General features: G+C 33.9%; 1 long non-coding RNA gene across 1 annotated transcript; it reads right to left on the bottom strand.

The window, feature by feature from the left end:
- Nucleotides 1-1,162: 1,162 nt before the first annotated feature.
- LOC131146948 (uncharacterized) lies at nt 1,163-3,041 on the bottom strand. Its single transcript, XR_009134500.1, has 2 exons — nt 2,808-3,041; nt 1,163-1,343 (listed from the first exon to the last, which is right to left on the bottom strand). It is a non-coding gene; the product is annotated as an uncharacterized LOC131146948 (long non-coding RNA).
- Between the last annotated feature and the right edge of the window lie 7,529 nt (nt 3,042-10,570).

Raw genomic sequence — 10,570 nt, 5'->3', positions numbered from 1 at the left:
ACAGAAGAGTTGTTGATATGAATTGATTTTTATAATAATAAATTATTAGGAGAGCAAAGAGAAATGCAGATATAGAGATTTATGATGGTTGTCACAATGATATACAGATCGTGTACTCTAGTGTGCTCGCCTATCAATATGATTCTCTTAAGTGCTCGAGTTCTCACCTCTATTATCTATTTCTCTCCCTTGCTACCCTGAAAAGCATAGATCACAAATTACTAAATACATTTCAAACTAATTATTGATTCTGACTTAATGTTAAAGTTTGATAACTTGTATTTACTTAAATCAATTTATAGTCGAACAAAACAAACTCATTATTTGGGGACGAAACTGAAAAGGTACTATCTATAAGGTACTATCTATTCCTTATTGATGTAGTGGACAACAAGACTGAATAGGCTTCATGACATTTAATTGAAATAGGAAAGGATTAAGGGCATTTTGGATAATATTTAACTAATTTGGGCACAACACGAATAAACTTATAAAAGAGCATTATTGGATAATTTGTCGATTTTAAAACTTGTCACTTAGGATTACTAATATTTTGCCTTTTACTTTTTAAAAATAGACAAATTAGGAATAGCTAAATATTCATTTTGGTTTGATTAACCATAAGTCAAACCAAAACAAAGTAAATAACCATAAAATAAAAAAATAAAAAAAGAGTGAGAGAAATGCAAATAGGAACAAACTAGAGAAATGATTAACTTTTCTTTGGTTTAGTTCGATTAGATTTTATTGTTTGGTTTGATTTTTTCGATTTTCTTGCCCTAATCCCTAACTAGTTACCACCAATTTGTGCATTAACAATTTTGGAATTTTTTTGAAACATGTCGCTGGTTTGTGATGGTTTTTTTTTTTAGGATTTTAGGAAAACAAGATAAAAGTATGGATAGAAATCAATTAAATGTCTTTGAAGTTAGAGCTGCAATATTAAGAGAAACATGTTTATTCAAATTGTTAGGGCAATCAAAGTCATTATTATTTCTTCAGTAGCAGTTGAGGAAAGAAAAAAATGAAAATACTTTGCTTGATTACTTTTAATATAATTTGGTCGACCAAAAACCTCATTTCCCATAAACAATCTAGTCTTTAAGAAGACGAGTAATCTAAGTCGTGCACGAGTAGGAGCCGGGGGGGAGAGGGAGAGAGATTTGACCCAAAAGCTTAATTAGTCATTGAGTCTTGGAATCAACCATGTACATAAATACCCATCCTCCACTATATTTTTCCAATGTGAGGCAAACTCAACAATCTTCTCTTCAATTGTGAGCTCTAATCTCTCTCTCTCTCTCTCTCTCTCTCTCTCTCTGCTGGAGTTCTCTTTGACCTACCTAAATACACATGGATAAACATCAATTTGACATAAAAACTTATGTAAATAGGTCCTGAATCCAACCATATATATAAGCTCCTATCTTCCATTATATTTTTTCAATGTGAAACAAAGTTACAACTAAAATTCTCCACAAGAGAGATTTTTTTATTGAGAAGAACCTTTTCAATCATCTCATCCTTAGTTAGATTGAAAATTTTAGGAAACATTTTTGAGAAGATAATTTAAAGATATTTTTCAAAAGGAATATCTTTGAAACCAATCTTGAAACAGGGTTACAGAGTAGGGGAAGATACAAGATGGTACATTTTTGCAAAGAAAATTTCAAAATCAACTTTAAAATAAAGTGGAGGAATATTCTTTCCTAAAAGAGTTGTAATTTTTCTTTGCCAAAATGGAAAAGTGGCAAAGGAAAGTCTTCATTTTTTAAAGTCTGAATCCCATTGATTGAATTTGATATGGAGGCATGTCAGTCTTCTTTCACACTGCCAGTGCATGAGTTACCCAATCTACTTATTTTCCCAAGGAAAAAATGGAGATGACCCCTATCCCAGGAAACCTCTTCTGTAGTCTAATCTTCAACCAAAGATCGGTTTTGGAAGTGACAATGAACCAAGACTTTAAATTAATGTAAGAAACCAAAGAACTGAAAATTAAACCTAAAATGAGGAAAAATATTTTGAGACCTTTAAAAAATTTTCTCTTTTTTTTTAAGACTTTTCTTTTAAAAAAAATTTACTTTACGTGTTGATAATAAAAGTAACATTTGGACTTAATTTTTGACTTTTGTTAGGATAACAAAATTGATTGAGCAATGATAAGGAGAACTAAGTTTTGAAATATTTACTTATAAAATAAAGGTAAAATTTCTCTAGATTTTTTATGATGACCCCGGGGAATACTGGGGCTGCAAATAAGTCGAACTACTCACGAGCGGTTTGGGAGTTTGGATTCAATAAGGGTTTCTTTAAACTCGTTTGTTATCCAAATGAACGAATCCCAAGTCCAATTTTTAATATTGGTTTGTAACAAGTTAAGTGTGAACACAAACATGCTCAACTAGTTTCGGCTCGTGAATGGTTCAATAATTGGCTTGATGGACTTGTTTATTAAACTCGCTAAGGAGCTCAGTAATGAACTCGTTAATAGGCACATTAAGTTAACCTACGTCCCAAAGTCCAATACTAACACTAATGTCCAAAGAGGAAGACACAAATCTCAACCCATAGACACAAATCTCAACCCATACAAAGCAAATTGATGAAACTATTGCTTTTAGGTCATTTACAAAATTTCAGCTGAACCCAAGTTTGAACTTGAGCTTGCAAATGAGTTGAACTAGAGCTCGAGCCTGAGCCTATGTGTTTAATCTCAAACTGAGCTCAAGCCCAACTTTCTAAAAAAATATTATAGTAATAATAAATATACATTAAAAATAAAAAATAGTAGCAGTGAGGTAAACCTGTGAGGGTCTCCGATGTCTCGACATTGCAAGTAGGTATATGTGTACATGGGCACAAGATACAGAGAGAGACAGAGAGAGAGAGAGAGCGATGGTGGCACCATGGCACAACAGTGTGACGAGGGTCTACTGCAGAGGAGGAGGGTGAGCTAAGGAGAGAATGGGGGGTCACATAACGAGGCGAGGGGAGCAGGCGCGTTTATTGAGGAAGGCATGGCAAGTTGCTCTGCAGACAATGAGTCATGATGTTTTGGATTTATATATAGGATCGGAATAGGAGCCAACGAAACAGGTAATCGTCGGGTGACTCGACCCGAACCTGATTTGACTCGTTAATAAATAGGAGGGTCATGGATTGACCCGTTTATAAATGGATTGGCTTGCACAAACCCGAATCCGTTTTAAATGGATGGGTCACGGATCTCCAGTCGGGGTTCGATCCATTTTGCCACCCCTAACAATGATCAAGAAAAATAGTTGAAAATTATAGAAAAAAAAGTTCAATGAGTCTGAAAAAAATTTCAGAAGGATGAACTCGAACAAAGAAATTCTCATTTTTTATATAACAAGCCTTTGAGAACATCATAACATTATTATCCTCTAGGCCATGTGAAGAGAGAAATTCACAGAACAATGCCATAAAAAAGGGGAGAGAAATATGATGAAAAGAGAAAAAAGAATTATGGAAATTTTTCAGGAATCCGGGACGATCCTTGGAGGCCCAAGTCATTCCATTTGACTTCACATTGATACCAGAAATAGAGAGTTAAATTGTGCTAAAAATTCTCGAAGAATAATGATAGGATAATAATGAAGAGTTAAGAGAGAGAGAGAGAGAGAGAGAGAGAGAGAGAGAGAGAGAGAGAGGAGATGGAAAAAGAGAGAAGCTATGGAGAATTTCTCTAATTAAGCATGTCTTTGTACGGGTCATTTATTCATTTTATATTGACACCAGCAATTGAAATAAAGAGAGAAATCACACCTCAAAAAAAGTCTTAAAAAATAAGGCCAAGTTTGGATGTTAAAAATATGAGGAAAATGAAAGAAAACTATCAAGGAATTCACATATTTCAAGTTTGATTATCAAGCAAACTGAGGAAAAAAATGAAAGATATATTAAATCCATAAACAAAATTTTGATTTTACAAATAATAAATATTTAAAATTTTCTAATTTTTAATCGTATGAAAACAAACATTTATTCTTAAGAGGAAAAAATAATAGAAATTGAGTTTCTTCCTTATTTTATTTTTTTTTTTAAAATAAAATCCTTGATCCAAATGGACCCTAATAAAGATAACAAAAAATAGTGAAAAAGATAAAGATGATTTAGATGAAAGAGAAATAGAAAAGACACACATTAATTTAAATACCATTCATTCACTTATTTTTCCATGAATGCAGACATTAAAATCACATCAATTCAACAAAAAGTGGGCTCAAATTTTTCATTTCCGGAAGGTAAATTTTGCCTCATCCACTTTGTAAAAGTGATCTTAATGTTTTGAAAGGTACCAACGCACATATGTGCATTGCTATTAGTCTTTTCCCACTTAAGCATTCACACACACACACACATATAAAAGTTTAATTGAGCCTCAACCAGCTCTTTTGGTTTCTAACCACCACACTTTTTTCACCCCAAACAACACCACATGGCCTAGTCAGGCTAGTTCAAGCGGTAAAGATGACTTATGGCTTTTGTGATCCCAAGGTCACGGGTTCGATTTTTTCTTTAGTCATTACGTCGGTAAATTGCTAAGAGTGCGTCAATGGACGAATAACTTTTATCTTCGGGTTTGGTGTCGCATCATAGTATTCAAAGTAACGCGATGGTGACTGGAGTTCCCGAATTATCAAAAAAAAAAAAAGGACCACGTGGATGAGCCAAACCCAAACTTTTATGGCATAGTCTCTCAAGTGAACTCCCCTTTCTCAATGGTTGGATGCTCTCTTAGGTTGATTATATGCCATTCAGCAATATTTTATTCAATCATTATCTCTTAGTTGATGCTTATCGTCCTTAATTTCTTCAGTCAATCTCATTAGTCTTTCTTCCGTTCCATGTATCTAACTCTCACATCGTCATGTCAAACCGTGCACAATTATGGCATAAGTTATATGTAATAGTGTGCCCAATAACTTTACCTTCAAAAGAGTCATATATGTTAGAAACTTATAGTTTTATAATCTTCTTTTAAAATATAAAATAGTGATTAATATGCTTTAATTCTACTAGTAAACATAAGGACGTATACATGACGTTGGATTAACGTGTCTTTCAGAAATTTATTATATTTTATTTATTTTATTTTTATCATATTCATCTATTTCATTTCATCGTGATTAAATTAATATGCATACATTCAATAAATTAGGCTCATAATTTATCACTTTTGAGGTTAATTTGGCATCATTTTCCATTCCAAAGTGATCTCAATAATTTCAAAGATATTAATACAGATTCTTTTAGATTGTCACTCTATTTTTTGTTGTTTCACATTTTTACAATCACATATGTATCTTTACAAATCTATGTTAACACCGGAGGAGTCCATAGGTGTACTTGAAACAGGGCCGGCTCATCTTTTAGGCCATTGAGGTGTTCGCCTAGGACCCCAAAAATTTTGGGGCCCCCAAATTTTTTTTTTAATATAATAATATATTTTTGGGGTCTTAAATTTTTTTTAATGAAATAATGTTAATATTATTTATTAGGCTCTTTTCTCATGCATTAACTTCTCAACTAACAAATAAATGCAATTTAATTTTTTTTTTCAAGTCTCATTGACTTTTCAACTAATAACTTTATTATATTTCTAACTATCTATTCTCTCATCTCTCTCTCTTAGCTTTTCTAAAAAAATCTTTTCATCTCTCACACTCTCACTCTCATCTCTTGGTTTCTCTATGATTTTTACTCCAACTCTTGGGTTCATCATCTTCAAGCCTCTGATTCTCTGTAATTTTCATCAATCCTAATTTTGATTTTAATGTTTGTGCATTATTTTTCTATTATTTTCACTCTGAATTTTTTTTCTATTTTTTCTTAGATTTTGAAAGTTTTGAGGTTAGAGCGTTGTATCCGGTAAGAATCCGATATCTCTAAAGTCTCAGTTGCCGATCGATTTGCAATAATAATAATAATAATAATAATCAGGTTATATTGTTTCAATCTATTATTTCAATAGATTTATTAAATTTATTTTTATTTGTTTACATAATTTGTCAATTTATATTTAGTGTTAATTTTGAAATTTAATTATGTGAACGAGAAAATATGAATCCGGATGTAAAAAATGAAGAAAGAAAAAAAGAAGAAGAAGAAGAATTAGTGTCCTCTCAAAAGGAAGCTTTTAATAAATTTATTTTTGCATTTCAAAATGCTAGAAAAATTAATTTTAAATAAAAATAAAAATTAAAAAAAATATTGCTTGATTAAATCATTCGCCTAGGGCCTCATATTATGAAGAGCCGGCCCTGACTTGAAACACATGGGTGAGTACCAACTTGACCCAAAAGTTTAAACCTATTGGGTATTGCTTTACACCATGTATATAAGCACTCATCAAATACTTAACTTTTTCAATGTGGGACAAACTTCACAAGTCGAATTCTTAACAGTCTCCCCCTTACTTATGAGTTCTAACTGCTCCCCCTTAAACGGAAGTCATCTTCTCCCTTACAAGACAAATTCTCCAACAGTTTGCTCAAGTGGGTTGTCTTACGTGTCTCGGACTATATTCTAAATGGCGCCTCCAAACCAATCCTACCTCCCACGTCTTGACCCTATTTGGATTTGTTGTGAATTATGTCTCACATACTAAGGGAAAACATGAAAGAAATCAAGGTACAACAGAGCAAGGGGAAACCATTGATAGTTTCAAGAAAATTGTTGACGGTTTTGAAAGTTAAGGTGTAGTCTCAAGAGGGGGGTGAATTGAGTTTATAAAATTCTTTTAAGTCTTTATAACAAATTTACAATCTTATGTATATTTAGCAAACACACAAGGATGTTTTGAATTTAAATACTTAATCAAACCAATCACAATCAACACTTCAATATCAATCACAAACCAATCAACAAACAATCAACCATACAATACTTAACCAATTTGCTGCAGCTCTTTCTTATTTCAGCATTTGCAAAAAAGTTTAAAGTTTTAGTTAAAGCCCTGTTTGAATGATTTTTTTGCACTTCTTTTAGTCAATATTTATGCAAGCAATTAATCAACGTACTCCCTTTAAGATTTCTGCAAAAGATTAACCAACGTACTTTCTTAAATTAAAAGACCTTCTCAATCTCAATTTCAGCTACCTGCACGTAAACACAATTTATAGATGCTGAAAATTTAAATAAAAAAGGGTAGAGAGTGAGACTGAGAGTATTTACGAGATTCGGCTTATCCCTAGCCTACGTCCTCGCCTTAGGCAAGACCACCTAAGGATTCCACTAACACACTCCTTTGTGGGCAGAACAAACTGTTTACAATCCCTCCTTTACAGTGGAGTCACCTTTTCAAGCGACACCCCACGCTCGGCTACAACGATCCAATGACCTGAACCGTCAAAGAAATAAGAAACAAGAAAAGGTTTCTTTTGTACAAAGAATGCTCTCAGATAGAGCTGGTTAGTATAATTGAAAGCACTAATATACTTCAAAACTAATATCAAAGAAATTAAATTGAAGCTCAAGAATTTATTCACCAGATCTCTTCTCTTGATAAGAATCAACAATTCAGAAGTTTCAACTCAAAGAAGATTGATTAAAGACTCAAATAATCTTAGTAATTCTCAATATCAAGATGCAAGCAAGAGAGCTTTGAGAAAGCAAGAGAGTTTTTGGCTTGAGAGTAGATTTTCAATGCTTGGTGTAAATTTGATTAGAGAAATCATGTATTTATAGGCTCAAAAAGGTTTAATTCGTGTTACCCAAGTTACTTGGAGTGTTTTCTAAGTTTATACAAAATTTGGAGCACAAGAAACATAAATTTGAATTTTAAAATTTTTAAAAAATATAGTCGTTAGCAGTGTTCAAGCGTCTAAGGTCTTGGGGTCAATCGCCTAATGTTCCTTAAAACATGAATTTTCAATTGAAAATAGGGTCAAGCGCCTAAGGTTACCAGGTGTTGACTTTTTGAGTCCAATCCCTATTTTGACGTTGAAAAAGCATAAGTATCTTACTTGTGCACTGAGCTTATGAACAGGGTTAATTCTTTACATGCACGGATGGTAAGGACACAAGGAAGTCATAAGTACCACAAAGATCATACTTCATAATGAAGCCATTAGAAGGCAAAACGAATGAAGACGTTTTTTTGTATTATATTGTAATGCATTTAATTTTCTAGTTTGTAATAATATTATGGTCTGTAATAACTGCACTACATGCATGGTAGGCGTATAAGCTCAAATGACCGTAGGGAAATTAATGACCATAGAAAACAATAGGTTTTTTAGGCTAAATTAAAAAGCCTAGATCTTAGATCGTCCCTAGGTCTCTACACATCACTTGCACAAATCCCCTCTATTTTACAAATCATAATCATGCAAATAGGGGAAACTTTTCTCAAAAAAACAAGACCTAATTGTTAAGTTTGAAAGCACTTCGGGCGACCGAACCTTGTGTGTTGAAAATGCCTCGATCGACTAAATAGTTAAAGAGTCAAAAGGTTGACTTAGGCTCGGGCGACTAGCCCAAAATAAAAGCACTATTCACGGTCGACCGAACCTAAAAGGTGTCACTTTTCACCTTCCCTAGGCGCCCAAACTCTAAGTTCAAAATAGCCCCGGGTGACCAAAGTGTGAAGTTCAGCAGACCGAACTGACCACTAGGCAACCAAACCTTGAGCAATTTGGAAAATCGCCTTGGCTCAGCCACCCAAACCTTTGTCCGGGCACCCGAAGTTCAAAAATCAACTTTTCTATCTGTGTCTGTTCGGACAACCATGCCTATGGTTCGGGCAATCGAAACCGAGGGTTGCCATATTTTTTAACTACAATAACTCGGGTTAATTAAGATTAAAACGTTTTAAAATAATTTTAATTATTCCCTCTATGTCCCGAGGGTCAATTTTTTGATAGAGTCTATATATATATCTTCATTTGCAAAGATTAAGGATTGATTAGCACTTTGATTAAGAAATTTTTTTTCTCTAAAATATTTTGAGCTACACATCCTTATACAAGCCATATACCTCACCTCGTACTCATTCTATAGCAAAATCATATTGAGTGAGAGTATCTTAAGATTAGCTACATTTGTGCTACATGCTTATACTCTCTTGTTTGTGATTGTTTGTTGTTTTTTAAAGAGAGTTAAGCACAAAAGTTTTTTCCCATAGATTTAATTCATAAATCCTTTTGTGGGGAAACTTTTATTAGCTTGTGAGTCTTTGCATTTTCATTGCAAGAATCTTGAGCTTGTCTTGGGTTTTCTTTGAAGAAAATAATATTTTGACAAGTTTGTGTTCTAAATATCTCTTGTACTCAATTTTCTGGAAACCTTTTTGAGATATTTGATTATACTTTTGAAATCTTTGAAACCCTATTTGTGGTCGATATATTTATATATATTGTTTCAAAGATATTATCGTAGCACACTCTCTCACTTTGATTGCCATACTGACATTATCTTAAGAGCTATAATATTGTCTTCATTGAGCTTATAGATCTTATCATTGTGAAGTGCATTGATTATACTATTACAAATCTGCTTGTTAGAGAAGAACATATCTCTGTACATGAAAATTTGTATTGAATATCTGCTATATTCTAGGCGTGGCCTAAAGGGGTGATAATCTAATCCGGAAGGATTGTATATAAAGGTTGAGGTTAGCCCTGATAATTTGACCTGGTTGTAACCGGTGTCGCTCTACCCGTTAAGTGAGCTGTAGTGGAATCCTCAAGCTTGCGAGTCGAGGTGGGGACGTAGGCACATTTTCCGAACCTCGATAACATATTCGGTGTGATCTTTACTTTAGTCACTTTACTATACTGTGCATGCTTGGTTGATTTACTTGTGCAAATTTAATTACAGTTGTATTTATTGATTTATTTCATATTTGCTCTAGATTGACCCTAGGTTTGTGATATATTGTTGCTAGCTAATTGACTTAGGGCAGAAAATTTTTTAAACATCCAATTCACCCCCCCCCCTCCACCTCTTGGGCGTACACCAATTCCAACACCAGGGTCAATCGCCAGTGTAATGATACGAAGAATAATGGTTCGACGAGGGTACGCTTTGTCAACAAGAAAATATCGGGAGGATATTTGGTCGACTCTGAATTTCGTCGACGAGGGGGACAGTTCGTTGACAAGGTGACATGGCTCATCGACGAAGGCCAGTGTATAAAATGACCAAACTTCATTTTTTCAGCAGAATTTCGACACTCAAACCCTCTCTCTCTCTCTCTCTCCTCCCTATGGTTTCTCTCTCCTCTCTCTTCAATTTCGGCTCTGTCGTTCGTCGGATCAACAATCTGAGGCCACCATGACTCTCCTGGGGAAGTTCTCTCCAAATCTGCCAGAGCGGATCATTGGTGGAATTGAGTTGAAATTCATCCCTGGGTTAAGGTAAGGTTTTTTACGCAAAATTTGGTTTTCCCATAGTTATAGGAAATGTTATTTATAGAAAAATACTGAAGTTTAGTTCTGAGAGTTGTTAAATTTAGGATATTGAACAGGGAACCCTGCGGGTGTAGGACGAGTGGATTTTTAAGGGGTTTCTTCTCAGTGTCAGGTAAGGGAATAAACTAAAG

Source organism: Malania oleifera, chromosome 13, assembly GCF_029873635.1.
Source record: "Malania oleifera isolate guangnan ecotype guangnan chromosome 13, ASM2987363v1, whole genome shotgun sequence".
In the NCBI taxonomy this organism is placed as follows: domain Eukaryota; kingdom Viridiplantae; phylum Streptophyta; class Magnoliopsida; order Santalales; family Ximeniaceae; genus Malania; species Malania oleifera.
Note: the sequence above shows the minus strand (reverse complement) of the source record. Positions and strands in the feature narration are given on the sequence as shown.